The 15,303-nt window shown below is 39.1% G+C and overlaps 1 protein-coding gene across 8 annotated transcripts in view; it reads left to right on the plus strand.

Moving 5' to 3' along the window:
- Positions 1 to 15,303, plus strand: part of SLC23A2 (solute carrier family 23 member 2) — a 128,397-nt gene that overhangs the window by 53,979 nt on the left and 59,115 nt on the right. The window lies entirely within an intron of this gene.

Genomic DNA, 15,303 nt, shown 5'->3' on the forward strand with positions numbered 1-15,303 from the left:
GGGAAGTGGTTAAGAGTTTGAGGTCTGAAATTGGGTCTGGGTGCTACTGTGACTCAGATCCTAAGGGAATTACTTAAGCTCTCTGGGCATCAGTTGCCTCCTCTCTAAATGGGTATAAAAATATCAACATCTGTCTTAAAGTTGTTGTGACGATTAAATGAAATAATATATGTAGAGTTATTAGCATGTGTACATACTGTGTGTGCGGTAGATAAGAGAGTGAGAGATCCAGCAGGTAGTTTGTGTAGAGCATGAAAGTGCCTTGGACAAAGCTCTTTGACCAAAGCAGTGGACATCACACACGGAAGTGGGGAGAATCTTTTTGGCCTCATGCCATCTCCTCGACAGGTCAGTCTGTGTGACCATATTCGTCGAGGCTGGGAGAGAGCTGCTCACAGAGGGTCCAGGCGCCTTCATTTCTTCCTCTTTGTACCTGCCACTGTGCCTAACACATATGAAAAGTTTGATGACATGGCATTTCCAGATTGCATTGCAGCCCTGAGTCTTCCCAAATTCGTTTGAGTTTTATTTGATAGACTTTTAAAACAGATTTTATTTTTATTGTGAAAATTTACTAATTTAGTCAACTATATAATGAGGCCTTGTATTCTAGCACCACTCTCCTGTACTGTAGACAGTGTGCACTGTATGTTCTGTGACAGACTACTAGGAAGTTGATACATACAAACAGAGCACCCAGCTGGTGTATTAGAGCAGTAATTTTAATTTTACAGTGCAGTCACTAAAATGATAAAGAGCAAAGAAATTATATTGAAATTTTGAAATAATCAAATTTTTGTGTCTGTGGTTTCTTTCTTTTTCTCTTTCTCTCTTTTTTCTTTCTTTTCTTTTTCTTTTTTTAATTTTAATTTTTGTTTTTATAGCAGTAACATTGGATTATAACATTATGTAACTTTCAGATGTACGTCATGATATATTTCGAATTCTGTGTAGATTACGTCATGTTTACCACCCAAAGACTAATGATAATCTGTCGCCACACACATATTGCCTAATCTCTGCTTTAGCCCTCCCCCTCCCCCCTTTCCCCTCTGGTAACCACCAGTCCAGTCTCTGTTGCTATGTGTGTGTTTGTCGTTGTTTTTATCTTCTACTTATGAGTGAGATCATACGGTATTTTACTTTCTCCCTCTGACTTATTTCACTTAAGATAATACCCTCAAGGTCCATCTGTGTTGTCACAAATGGCTGGATTTCATCATTTCTTATGACTAAGTAGTATTCCATCGTGTATATATACCACATCTTCTTTAGCCATTCACCCCTTGATGGGCACCTGGGTTGCTTCCAAGTCTTGGCTATTGTGAATAATGCTGCAATGAACATGGGGGTACGTGTATCTCTATGCATTTGTGTTTTCAAGTTCTTTGGATAAATACCCAGCAGTGGAATAGCTGGATCATATGGTAGATCTATTCTTAATTTTCTGAGGATGCTCCATACTGTTTTCCATAGTGGCTGCACCAGTTTACACTCCCACTGGCAGTGTAGAAGGTTCCCTTCTCCCCACACCCTCTCCAATACTTGTTGTTTAGTGTCTTGTTAATTATAGCCATTCTGACCTGAGTGAGGTGATATCTCATTGTAGTGTTGATTTGCATTTCCCTGATAGTTAATGATGTTGAACATGTTTTCATGTACCTGTTGGCCATGCATGTCTCTTCTTTGGAGAAATCTCTATTCAGGTCTTGTGCCCATTTTTTAATTGGGTTGTTGGTTTTTTTGTTATTGAGATGTATGAGTTCTTTGTATATTTTGGATATTAACTCCTTATCCAATATATGGTTTGCAAATATCTTCTCCCACTTGTTAGGTTGTCGTTTCATTTTGTTCATGGTTTCCTTTGCTGTGCAGAAGCTTTTTAGTTTGATGTAGTCCCATTTGTTTATTTTTTCTTTTGTTTCCCTAGCCTGGTCAGACATGGTACTTGAAAATATGCTTCTAAGACTGATGTCAAAGAGTGTGCTGCCTATGTTTTCTTCCAGAAGTTTCATGGTTTCAGGTCTTACATTCAAGTCTTGAATCCATTTTGAGTTGATTTTTGTTCGCGGTGTAAGATGATGGTCTGCTTTCATCCTTTTGTGTGTGGCCATCCACTTTTCCCAGCACCATTTATTGAAGAGACTCTCCTTTCTCCATTGTATGCTCTTGGCTTCCTCGTTGAAAATTAGCTGGCCATAGATGTGTGGGTTTATTTCTGGGCTCTTGATTCTGTTCCATTGATCTGTGCGTCTGTTTTTGTGCCAGTACCATGCTGTTTTGGTTACTATAGCTTTGTAGTATATTTTGAAATCAAGGAGTGTGATACCTCCAGCTTTGTTCTTTTTCTACAGGATTCCTTTGGCTATTCGGGGTCTTTTGTTGTTTCATATAAATTTTAGGATTCTTTGTTCTATTTCTGTGAAAAATGTTATTGGAGCTTTGATAAGGATTGCATTGAATCTATAGAATGCTTTAGGATGTGTGGACATTTTAACTATGTTAATTCTTCCAATCCAAGAGCATGGAATATCTTTCCATTTCTTTGTGTTGTCTTCAGTTTCTTTCAACAATTGTTTTGTAGTTTTTGGTGTACAGATCTTTCACCTCTTTGGTTAAGTTTATTCCTAGGTATTTTATTCTTTTTGTTGCAATTGTAAATGGGATTGTATTCTTAATTTCTCTTTCTGCTACTTTGTTGTTAGTGTATAGGAATGCTACTGATTTTTGTATGTTGATTTTGTATCCTGCAACTTGACTGTATTGATTTATCATTTCTAAAAGTTTTTTAGTGGATTCTTTAGGGTTTTTTATATATAAAATCATGTCGTCTGCAAATAGTGACAGTTTCACTTCTTCTTGTCCAATTTGGATCCCTTTTATTTCTTTTTCTTGCCTCATTGTTCTAGCTAGGACTTCCAATACTATGTTAAATAAGAGTGGTGACAGTGGGCATCCTTCTCTGGTTCCTATTCTTAGAGAGATATTCAGTTTTTCTCAGTTGAGAATGATAATAGCTGTGGGTTTGTCATATATGGCCTTTATTATATTGAGGTATTTTCCTTCTATACTCATTTTACTTAGAGTTTTTGTCATAAATTGATGCTGTACCTTGTCAAATGCTTTCTCTGCAGCTATTGAGATGATCATGTAATTTTTATTCCTGCATCCCTGGAATAAAACCCACTTGGTCATGGTGTATGATCTTTTTAATGTACTCTTGTATTTGATTTGGTAGTATTTTGTTGAGGATTGTTGCATTGATGGTCATCAGTGATATTGGTCTATAATTTTCTTTTTTTGTGTTGTCCTTGTATGGTTTTGGTATCAGGATAATGTTGGCTTCATAGAATGAGTTAGGAAGATTGCCTTCCTCTTCAATTTTTTGGAATAGTATGAGAAAGATAGGTATTAAGTCTTCTTTGAATGTTTGGTAGAATTCACCAGGGAAGCCATCTGGTCCCGGACTTTTATTTTTTGGGAGGTTTTTGATTACTATTTTGATCTCCTTACTGGTGATTAGTCTATTCAAATTCTCTACTTCTTCTTGATCCAGTTTTTGAAGGCTGTAGGATTCTAAGAATGTATCCATTTCTTCTAGATTATCCAGTTTGTTGGCATATAGCTTTTCGTAGTGTTTTCTTATAATCTTTTGTATTTATGAGGTGTCTGTTGTAATTTCTCCTCTTTCATTTCTGATTTTATTTATTTGAGCCTTCTCTCTTTTTTTCTTGGTGAGTCTAGCTAAGTGTTTGTCAATTTCGCTTATCTTTTCAAAGAACTAGCTCTTGGTTTCATTGATTTTGTCTATTGTTTTTAAGACTCTGTTTTATTTATTTCTGCTGTGATTTTTATTATTTCCTTTCTTCTGCTGATTTTGGGCTTTGTTCGTTCTTTTTCTAGTTCCTGTAGGTGCACTGTTAGATTGTTTATTTGGGATTTTTCTTCTTTGTTGAGATAGGCCTGAATTGCCATAAACTTTCCTCTTAGAACTGCTTTTTCTGTATCTCATAGATTTTGGCATGTCATATTTTTATTTTCATTTGTCTCAAGGTATTTTTTGATTTCTCCTTTGATTTCTTCATTGACCCAGTCGTTGTTCAGTAGCATTTTGTTTTAATCTCCACATTTTTCTGGCTTTTCTGATTTTCTTCCTGTAGTTTATTTCTAGTTTCATACCTTTGTGGTCAGAAAAGATGCTTGGTATTATTTTGATCTTCTTAAATTTGTTTAGATTTGTGGACTAACATGTGATCAATCCTGGAGAATGTTCTGTGTGCATTTGAAGAGAATGTGTATTCTGTGCTTTTGGGATGGAATGTTCTATATATATGTACTAAGTCCCTCTGATCTAGTGTGTCATTTAAGGCCAATGTTTCCTCATTGAGCTTCTGTTTGGATGATCTATCCATTGGTGTAAGTGGAGTGTTCAAATCCCCTACTATTATTATGTTACTGTCTATTTCTCCTTTTATGTCTGCTAATAGTTGCTTTATATATTTGAGTGTTCCTGTGTTGGGTGCATAGATATTTACAAGTGTTATATCCTCTTGTTGGATTGTTCACTTTCTCATTATGTAGTGCCCGTCTTTGTTTCTTGTTACAGTTTTTGTTTTAAAGTCTATTTTGTCTGATATAAGTATTGCTACCCCTACTTTCTTTTCTTTGCCATTTGCATGGAATATCTTTTCCCATCCCTTCACTTTCAGTTTGTGAGTGTCTTTAGTTCTGAAGTGTGCATCTTGTATGCAGCATATATATGGGTCTTGTTTTTTTATCCAATTGGCTGCCCTGTGCCTTTTGATTGGAGCATTTAGTCGATTGACATTTAAAGTAGCTATTGATAAAAATGTATTTACTGCCATTTTTTTAACTTGTTTTTATTCCTGGGTGTTTTAGTAGTTCTTCTCTTGCTCTCTTGCCTTGTTGTTTGATGATTTTCTTTAGTAATATGCTTGATTTCTTTCCTCTCACTTATTTGTTTACTTATAGATTTCTGGTTTGTGATTACCATGAGGTTTCTATGTAATGTTTTACGTATATAACAGTCTGTATTGAGTTGATGTTCTCTTTAGCTTGACCTTTTTCTAAAAGTTCTACTCTTAATCCCCTCCTCCCACGTTTTATGTTTTTGAAATAATATCTAATCTCGTTTTGTGTGTGTCTATCCATTACCCTCTTATCATTGTAACAGGTAATTTTAGTATTTTTGTCTTCTAACCCTATATATCATCTTCATAGGTGGTTGATTTGCTATCTTTACTGTATTTTTGCCTTTACTAGTGATTTTATTGCCTGGTGTATGTGTTTTTTTTTTTTTAAATAATTTTTTTATCCCTATTTGTGGGTCATTGCTTTCCTGCTTAAATAAGTCCCTTCAGCATTTCTTGTAGAACTAGTTTCTTGGTGATAAACTCCTTTAACTTTTGCTTGTCTGGGAAGCTCTTTATCTCTCCTTCCATTCTGAATGATAACTTTGCTGGGCAGAGTATTCTTGGCTGTACATTTTTTCCTTTCAGCACTTTAAATATGTCTTGCGACTGTCTTCTAGCCTGTAGGGTTTTGGGTGAGAAGTTTGCCAATAGGCTTATGCACCTTCTTTTGTATGTCACTTGTTGCCTTTCTCTTCCTGCTTTTAGGATGCTTTCTTAAATTTTGGACATTTTAATTATAATGTGTCTTGGTGTGGACCTGTTGGTGTTCATCTTCTTTGGTGCTCTCTGTGCTTCCTGTACTTGGATGTCTGTTTCCTTCCTTAGGTTAGGAAAGTTTCCAGCTAGTATTTCTTCAAATAGAGTCCTGCCCCTTTGTCTTTCTCTTCTCTTTCTGGGACACCTATAGTACGAATGTTAGTGCGCTTGATGTTGTCCCAGAGTTCCCTTAGACTGTTCTCATTCTGTCTAATTCTTTTTTCTTTTATCTGTTCAGCTCGGGTGGTTTCCTCTGGTCTTCCCTCCAGCTCGCTGGTCCACTCTTCTATATCATCTACTCTGCTACTGAGTCCCTCTAGTGAGTGTTTCATTTCCAGTATTGTATTCTTCATTTCTGATTGGTTCTTTTTTATATTTTTCAATTCTTTATTGACGTTCTCACTGTGTTCATCCATCCTTCTCCCAAGATCAGTGAACATCCTTATGAGTTTTTGTTTGAACTCTTTGTCGGGTAAATTGCATAGTTCTGTTTCATTTAGTTCTTTTTCTGGGGTTTTGTCCTGTTCCCTTGCTTGGAATGTATTCCTTTGCCTCTTCATTATGCTTCTTTCTCTGTGCTTTTATCTGTGTATTAGGTGAGTCAGCTATGTCTCCTGAGCTTGGAGAAGTGGCCTTATGTAAGAGATGCCTTTTGAGGCTCAGCAGTGTGCTTCCCTCTCGTCACCAGTCCAAATTATCCAGGAGTGACCCCTGTTTGGGCTACTTGTGTCCTTCTGCTGTGGTAGGGTTGCTCTTACTGCAGGTACCCAGGGAATCTATTCCCTCCCTGGCCAGCTGTCTGTAAATTGGGTTTGGGGAGCCCCAGCACCATTGGCTGCAAGATCTACTAGCACGCTCCTCTTGCAGTTTTCCTGTTAATTGAGTATGTACCTAGTGTAGCTGGTTGCTGGGCTCAGGGGCTTACAGTTGCTGTAGGCCTCAGGCCTCTAAGGCTGTTGTCAGCTCTCTTAGGATTGCAGCTGAGTGGGGCTGGCCCTAGGCACTGGAGCACCCAATTGTTTCAGGCTTTGGAAGGTGGAGTCAGTCCTCTTTGTGGCTGATTGTGAAGCACAGGTCTTCTGTTGCTGATAAGCCCTACCCCACCCCACCCCCACCCCAGGTCCACACAGACTGTCAACACAGCCCTGGTCCATGCGCACTTTCCGACCCCCTGGAGTATACCCAGTTGCCCCACTGTAAAGACCCCAACCTCTCCACCAATGCCTCCACCCTCCAGAGTTCTCCTGGTCCTCACACAGGCCCTGCCCCACAGAGGTAGACACACTCACCTACCTGTGGAGGATCAAGGCACCCAGTCTATGCAGGCTGACAAGTAGCCTGAGGGCTTGCTGTTGGGTGGGGCTAGTCTCTAGGGTGGCCTTCCTCCCCTGGCTGAACTAGATTAAATCTGTGCTGTAGTGGGTGTGGCAGACTCCTGGGCTGTCAGGCCAGGGGAAGAACCTCAATGGCATCTGCCAGCGTCTGTGTCAGCACGCCTGTACTAGGTCACAGCAATGGCCGCCACCAAAGTCTCAGTCTCTGGAGAGATCTCACCTCTCACTGAGATGCACCCAGAGCCAACCAGGTTAGTCTGTTTTCACCAAAAGACTGTGCAGCTGTCTTTTTGGTGATTGTAGGTTGCTCTCTGGGATGGTTGAATTTGTGCATGGGCCCTTTAAGAGCCAGGCTTTTTCGGCTTTCCTCCGATACCTTTTCTGGGGGTAACCCCCATTGCAGTTAATAGCCAGTGAAGCCATAGTAGGACAGTCATCTCAGTTGTGCTGAGTCTGAAGGATGCTTATAGCAATAATGTGCCCCCGCTTAGGTCCCCACTCCTCTGGGGAGGGCTGCGTACATTGGGGTGGGTCCTGCCCAACCAGCTGTGAAGGTCCTTGGCTCACAAAGTGGCTTTTTCTCTCCAGAAGGAATTTCTGCCTCTTCTGCCTCAGTCAGGACTGTCGTTTGTTGTGAGGGTTCTTTTTATCCAGTTTTCAGTTTTCTCTCTAGGGTAATTTTTCCAGGAGTAGTTGTAACCTGGTTGTGTTTGTGGGAGGAGGTGACTTCAGAGTCTGCCTGCCACCATCTTTTTTTTTTTTTTTAAAGGTTTTATTTTTTCCTTTTTCTCCCCAAAGCCCCCCAGTACATAGTTGTATATTTCTCGTTGTGGGTTCTTCTAGTTGTGGTATGTGGGACGCTGCCTCAGCGTGGTCTGATGAGCAGTGCTATGTCTGCGCCCAGGATTCGAACCAACGAAACACTGGGACGCCTGCAGTGGAGCGCGCGAACTTAACCACTCGGCCACGGGGCCAGCCCCTGCCTGCCACCATCTTGACGAGATCTCCATTTTCTTTCTTTTCCAGTTTGGGAGGTGGACATTTCATTTTTGACTATCTTGACCAATAATTTGGTCAAGCTATTATAAGTTTTGTAGAGCCTAATTAGATTCATGCTGAGATATTGAAATTCCTGTAGTCTTGGATTCCATGCTGCTCCTCGGAGCACAGAGAGCAGAGCAGCCGTGATTGGCACGTAGACTGATGCCTGGGGTCTGTGGCTGACACTCACCCCACAGGGCAGGATCTGGGCGGGGGGCACCATCTGGCTGGCTTGAGTCTCAGCATCCAGGTGGCACATGTGGTAATCAAAGTGCTTCTGAATTCACAGACTTGTTGGGCTGCATCCAATCCTGAGGTACTGGATCCTTAATCACACAGTCACCAGGATTTCCAGGCTGTTGGCTGTCATGATTTTGGACTTCCTCCTCCGTTATCCAGGAATTGATGGCTGTCTTTTGAAATGAATAGTAAGGAGCATTAACACTTTAGGGCGTTTTCATGTCTACAACTATACCTTTTACTGATGATAGTGATCTGTTGGCAGGAAAAATGTCTAGCACGTTTATGCTAGACATTTACCTGTTTGGATGAAAATCTTTTTCATCATATAAACTTTAATACATTTGTATTTCCTTGAATATGTCGACGAAAATAATCCATAACCAATCTATAAATGAAAATTTGGGTGAGTTTATTCTGAGCTTAAATCTGAGGATTATAACCCGGGAGAGTATTTCCACAAAGGAACAGAGCACTCCAAAGAAGTGGGGGTATACAGGGTGGTTATATACCCTCAAAGAGTATGTTTCACATATGATTGAAATGTCCCTTTTACAATAGTCACGAGGCTGCTCTGTCAGCACAGCGATTGATGGAAACGGCTGATAGGTCTGCTGTCTTAGTGAACGCTGCGGGGTGGCAGGTGTGTTGCCTCGGGCTGGGCAGTCACAGATGAGCATGAGCGCTGCAATCCGTTCCCAGCCTAAAGAAAGATGCTTAATCTTTAAGGAGATGCCAACGTTGGGAGGGGGAGAGAAGTTGCACCTTTATCTCAAGGGCCTTTGCTCTTGCCATAGGGAATCTCTAAAGCAGATATTCAAGGGCCTCAGTCAGGCCCTTTTGGAAAGACAAGGTCAGGCTGAATTAGGTTTATACCAAATGGCTTCTTCATATACTCCAATATATCCTATTACTTGCCATTTTTATTTGTCAAATACTAGTGAGATAGAGTATCTTCCTGTTTTACTGGCCATTTTTCTTGTCTTATGAAATGATGAGGATAGTGAGAAGAACTGCCATGTATTAAATAATGCTAGTGATCTGGATACTTGGCTGAATGCTTTAAGCAACCTGTCATATTTAATCCTCACAGCAACCCTGTCAGAAAGATGCTATCACTATCCTGGTTTTGAAGATGGAGAAAATAAAATATTCAAGTTTTCTGCTGTCTTGAATTTGTGCAAAGAAAACTTCACACCAGAGGGTGCTGCCCTTTGGGATCTTGCTTTTCAGATGGCATTGAAAGGCTCTCTGAACGCCTGACTGGGAAATAAGAAAGTGACATTCAAAGAGAGACGAGAACTGGGGGCGAGAGACTGTCCTGCATGTTCTCCGTACTGCATGGAGATTATAGGGAGCTAGTCATTGTAATATGTTCACTTGTTTTATGAAAGCTTGACTTTCTGGGTGTCTGTTAAAACTAGTCTCCTGTTGACAGGCATTCTTTTTGGGGGAGCACTGCATTAGGGGGAGTGGGAATTTGAGTCTTTTTGCTATCAGTGCTCCAGTGAATAACCTTGTACAAAGGTCCTTTCCCATACACGTAACTATAAGTCTAGAACAAATTCCTAGAGAAAGAATTTCTGGATGGAGGAGGATATGTATTTGTGATTCATACAGATATTATCAAATTGTCCTTCATGGAGTTATACCAGTTTTTTCTCCAACTGGAGGTAGAAGAGAGCCTGTTTCTCTGCAACATTGCAGAGACTATGTTATTAAACCCTAGGATTTTTACCAATATGGTATGTGAAAAATGTCATCAGTATGTAGTTTTTTAGGGGCCGGCCCCGGGGCCGAGTGGTTAAGTTCACGCACTCTGCTTCGGCGGCCCAGGGTTTCGCTGGTTCAGATCCTGGGCGCAGACATGGCACCGCTTGTCAGGCCATGCTGATGTGGCATCCCACATGCCACAACCAGAAGGACCTACAGCTAGAATATACAACTATGTACTGGGGGGATTTGGGGAGAAAAAGCAGGAAGGAAAAAAAGAAGATTCGCAACAGTTGTTAGTTCAGGTGCCAATCTTAAAAAAAAAAGTATTTTTTAAAAATGAGTTTTAAGGTTTTTATTATGAAATAATTTGACTTACAGAAAAATTCCAAAAATAATACGGAGAGTATACCTGCCATCCAGATTCCCCAAATGTTAACGTTTTATGATATTTGCTTAATCATTCTCTGTATACATATTATTTCTGAACTGTTTGAAAGTAAGTTACTGACATAATGCTCCTTTATCCCTAAATAGTTTAGTCTTTCCTAAAGACAAAGACATTCTCTTATATAATCTCAGTACAATTCCCCCAATCTGGATATTAACATTGATACAATTATTATTGATACATTAATGATTTAATTTCAGTTTTAAAATAAAAAGTGTTTAATTATTGATTAAGCTTTATTTGAATTTCCTCAATTGTCCTAGCAAATGTACATCATAGCAAAATAAATGCGTTAGTTAGTTTAGGTCCAGGATCCCAGTCAGCGTCCCTTAGTGCACCTTATTGTTATGTGTCTCTAGTCTGCTTTAATCTGCAGCACCTCCTCGGTGTTGTTTGATCGCATTACCTGACATTTCTGAACAGCACAAACCAGTTCACTTTGTAGTGTGTCTCAGTTTGGGTTGTCAAGCTATAGTTTTACCTTGTATTTTTCATTAGTGAGGTTGCATCTCTTTTCACATGCTTAAGAGCCATACATATGTCCTTTTCTGTATACTTCATTCCATATCTTTTATGCAGTTTTACTGTTGGTTCTTGGTCTTTTTACTGACTTTTAGGAGATCAGTATGTATTAGGGAGATTCATTCTTCTCAATATGAGTTACAGATGTCACCATTTTTCTGTTGATTTTGCAGATGCTATTTTTCTTTCTTCCTTTTTTTTGAGGAAGATTAGCCCTGAGCTAATGTCCACCACCAATCTTCCTCTTTTTGCTGAGGAAGATTGGCCCTGAGCTACCATCTGTCCCCATCTTCCTCTACTATATACATGGGATGCCTGCCATAGCGTGGCTTGATAAGCAGTGCATAGGTCTGTGCCCGGGATCCAAACCGGCAAACCCCTTAGGTCTGCCTAAGCAGAGCACGCCAACTTAACCGCTGTGCCACCGGGCCAGCCCCTGCTTATGATATTTTTGCCACAGAGAGCCAATGAAAATTATGTAAAGTAATGTTTTATGGATTCTGGATTTTGAGTCATGGTTAGAAAGGTCTTTTTTTATTCTACAGTTACAAGAGAATTCTCTTCTTCTAGTACTTTCATGTGTTTTTTCTGTTTAATAAATATTTGATCCATTTGGAATTATTCTTGAGATATGGCTCCAACTTTGTTTCCCGGATGGCTACCCAGTACCCCAACTCCATTTATTGAATAATCTATCTTTTCTCCAACTGATATGAAATACTTTTGTCATGTACTAAGTTCCCACATGTCTTTAAGCCTATTTCAGGAGTTTCTATTCTGTTCAAATGTTCTGCCTATTCATGCACTAAGACCATATTCTTAGTGTAGCTAATGGTGTTTTAATGTCTGTTAGGGTTAGCTTCTCCATACTGTTCTTTTTTAGAGTTTTTCTAACTTTATTTATGCACTGTGGAATTAACTTGTCTAATCACTTTCCTTTCCCCCTAACAACCCCAAAAATACCTATTGGTATTTTTATTAGGATTGCACAGATTAAGTCATTTAGAGAAAATTGGCATCATATAGATAATACGTGAATTAGAGAAAATTGGCATCATATAGATAATACATGATTTAGAGAAAATTGGCATGTATCTAAGATGCTTAGTCTTTGTATCTGAGATTGTGATGTCTTTCTGTTTGTTCTGTTCTTCTTTTGCATCTTTTAGGAGGAGTTTTAAAATTTTCTTCATTTGTATCTTTCACATTTCTCAAGTTTGTTTGTAGGTAGTTTATCTTTCCCATGTCTATTGGTAATTGAACGTTTTTGTTCATTATATCTACAAAACTTCTAACTGTTGACTTTTATATGTTAATTTTATATTCCCTTACTTTCCTGAATACCTAATTTGTTTCCATTTTATAACTTGGGCTTTCCAAGTATACACTCACGTCGTTTGCAAATAATAATAAGTTTACCTTGCTTTATCTAATTTTTTTAATTTTAATTTTGTTATCTAGATGAATTGGCTAGTACCTCTGGTAAAAGCAGCGGGGGTGAGAATGGACATCCTTAATTTTGGTGGTTGTAGTGTCTATTAATTATGACAGTGGTTTTGGGCTTAAATAGATACATTTTACTATGTGAAGGAAGTGTTGTTATTCCTAATTTATTGAATTTTTCAAAATCAAGTATGGCTTTTGAATTTTGACAGATGCTGTCTAAGTGTTTAGAGATGATCCTGTGGTTTTCCCTCCTAGTATCTCTCAATATGGTGAATTATATCAGGCAGTCAATGTTGAACCATTAATGCATTTTTGAAATAAATCCCATATGGTCACAATATATTATTTTTTGTGTGTGTTGCTGGATTTTTAAAAATATTTATTTGGGATTTGAGCATTAATATTCCTGAATGGGGTTGGTCTCAGGTTTTTTGGAGGGAGTGGTGTCGTCTTTGGAAGTGTTTTTTTTTTTTTTTTTTTTTTTTTCCGCAAATCCCCCCAGTACATAGTTGTATATTGCAGTTGTGGGTCCTTCTAGTTGTGGCCTGTGGGATGCCACCTTAGCGTGGCCTGATGAGCGGTGCTAGGTCCACGCCCAGGGTCCAAACCGCCGAAACCCTGGGCCACCGAAGCAGAGCGTGTGAACTTAACCACTTGGCCATGGGGCTGGCCCTAAGGGAGGTTTTGGTATCAGTATTATATTTGCTTCATAAAAGATTTTTGGGAGTGTTTATTTCCTTAACATGGGAATTTGTGTCTGTGTATAAAATATATAAATATTATATATAATATGTTAAAAGTATGTGTGTGTGTTTGTTAGAATTCCCTTTAAAATCACCTGAGTCTAGTGCTTTTTGACGTACCTTTGAGAACTTCTGTTTCTACTTTGGAAATCAATCAATTTGGGGCTTATTTTATTCTGGAGTCAGTTTTGGTAAAGTATTTTTTCTAAAAAATTGGCTCATTCTAATTTTCAAGTTTATTTACATGGAACTGAGCAAAATAGATTTTTTATGCTTCTTTGTGTGATTATTTCCGCTTTATTGTTCTAGTTTTGTATGTTTATCCTTTCTCCTCCCGCATTGCCCCATTTTTATTTCCCTGTATTAGCTAGTTTTTTTTTAATTTAAAAGAACTGAATTTTTGACTTAGTGCAGCTGCTTTTCTGTTTTCTAGTGTGTCTGTTTCTCTTTTCTTTATTCCTTCCTTTAGTTTTCCTTTTATTTTAGAACTTTTTTGACACATAGCTTGTGGCATGCATTGAAGTGTTTCTTATGGTTGGCTTTTTGTGGCTCTTCTACATAATTGAAATGAGTTAAATGTTTGTCACCTTTTATTAGTTGTGGTGTCTTTGCTTATATTTTTGCCCATTTAATCTGCCATAAATTGAGAGCTTAATTTCCCATTACTGGTATCCTTTAGGTTTCTCCTATTATTTCTTGGATTTTTTACTTTATAAATATTGTCTTTCTTATTTTTATTGTTTTTTTTTGTTTTTATTTACTGATTAAAGCTTTTTAAATGGCATTTCTTTCCTCCTAGGTTCAAAATATTTTTGTTTTTGTGAAGATGCATGTTTGTTTGGGGTTTTTTTGAACTTGTTTTCTTCACACTGCATTGACCCTATTTCCTCTGGCTCTCTGGCTCTTATTTTTGGAGGCTTCCTTCATTGCCCCGGGAATGTGAGGCAATAAAAAATACGATCGTAGGGTCTCTGTGTGTGAGTGCTTTGTCCGCTGGTGGGCCTTGCCACTGAATACCCAGGTAGAGAACTGTCTTGTCACTGTGGGGTCTGTCGGTGTCAGCGTCTTGTCTCTGGGGCTGATCACTTCCTCGAGAAAGGAATCCTCTAGTCTCCTCCCGTGGGTGGCAGCCTGACTTCTGTAATCCGGCTTCTGGCTTTCTAGAAGCAGATGTGGATCCCACTGTTCATGTGTGTTTAACCCACATAGTGTTCCTGAGTCTGAAGTCTTTCTGGTTTATATTCTTCAAACAATACATTTGAAGGATGTGGATAGCAGTAGGCAACAGAGTGTCTGATTGGTTTGTGGAGTTAAAACCCATCCTCTTCCCATCCCCACTCTATCTTTTGCCTCCGAGCATGGACTCTTTCTGGGCTTCGGTTGATCAATAAGCTTACTTCTTCACACTCTCCCTCTGCAAGCACCCATGTTGTAGAATCCTTCCCTTTCCCAAATGGGTCACGATTCATGCAAACGGTTTACGTATTTCAGAAATGCATTAATCTCATTTCTCTTTCTCCTGTACTCTTTGTCCTTGTAGATTTGTGTCATTTATTTTTTCTGTGTGTTTTTAGGAGTTAGAGGAAATAACACATGTCGTCAATCTACTATGTTTAACTGGAACTCAAAAGCTGGTTGTTTGAAAAGACCAATGAAATTGATCTTTGGTGGACCTGATTAAGCAGGTCCAGCAGATATTAGCAGTGTGAAAGGAGATAGAAGAAGTGTACAAGAGAGTATTAACTGCAACTTTATGATAATCGATTTGAATCTCCCTAACAGAGATTGGCAGGTTACATCCTGCGAGGCGAATCTGGCCCAACCCCTGTTTTCATTAGGCAGCCATACTCATTTATTTACATACTGTCTCAGGCTCTTCTGTGCTACAGTGGCAGAGGTGGGTAGTTGTGACAGAACCATATGTTCCACACAGCCTAAAATATTTACTGTATAACTCTTTATAGAAAGTGCTTGCTGACTCCTGCTCTAGAGGAAATTATTTCCTAGAGAAAAAGAGACTGCACTTGGCCCCAAAAGTGCTAGACTAGATAAATAACAATAGAAGAGATCGGAAAGGTTAACAATCTTAAGAAGGCTCCAGCCAGAGAGCTGAGTTCTGAGTT

This window comes from Equus quagga, chromosome 12, assembly GCF_021613505.1.
Source record: "Equus quagga isolate Etosha38 chromosome 12, UCLA_HA_Equagga_1.0, whole genome shotgun sequence".
NCBI lineage: Eukaryota > Metazoa > Chordata > Mammalia > Perissodactyla > Equidae > Equus > Equus quagga.